Source organism: Palaemon carinicauda, chromosome 32 (assembly GCF_036898095.1).
Source record: "Palaemon carinicauda isolate YSFRI2023 chromosome 32, ASM3689809v2, whole genome shotgun sequence".
Taxonomy (NCBI): domain Eukaryota; kingdom Metazoa; phylum Arthropoda; class Malacostraca; order Decapoda; family Palaemonidae; genus Palaemon; species Palaemon carinicauda.
In genome coordinates this window covers 85,073,304-85,074,196 of record NC_090756.1, presented here as the reverse complement: position 1 = coordinate 85,074,196, position 893 = coordinate 85,073,304, and positions in this window count along the sequence as shown.

The following is an 893-nucleotide window of genomic DNA, read 5'->3' as shown; positions in this document are numbered from 1 at the left end:
ATATATATATATATATATATATATATATATATATATATATATATATATATGCATATATATAGTAAGGTTTACATAAGAACTTAATTTATTACCTTGTAACTATGAAAGTGTAATTAGATATTACTACAAGAAAAAAACTAACTCGGTTCCAGTACATAGCATATAATCTAATAGAACTAAGAAAAAAAATATTTCCACTAAGAGACAAGTACTGAATTTCCATCACAGTTAACTATTGGTGTAAAAATTTGAGGCACAATTATCGCTACTATAGCTGAATATCATATTATGTTAATCATAACATTCAATGACTTTCAAATGTAAAACATACCTCTTCATGAGAAAAACATCTTTTTGTGTACAGGAAATTGCAATGCTAACACTTCCAGTTATGAAAATTAATATTCAAAAGATGTAATCAGATCTTGCTTTGAAGAATAACATTGAAAGCCGGGTAAATGTATATTGGTGTTCACGTTTTAATGAAATTGTGTACCCAAAGATAAATAGTGATCAAATTAATTTCCCTTGATGAAGGTATCAGCAATAAAGTCTTAATCAGTATGAATACAAATAAATTCTCTCTAGTATTATATACCTTCCACCTATCGTATCATATCGACCAAATATCTGTATATCATCATATTTTCTGATTGTCTTGCTTATCAGCAGTAGTTCTCTGACCTTTCCTTATATATATATATATATATATATATATATATATATATATATATATATATATATATATATATATATATATATATATATATATATATATATATATATATATTTATATATATATATATATATATATATATATGTATATATATATATATATATATATATATATATATATATATATATATATGTATGTATATATATATACATATGTA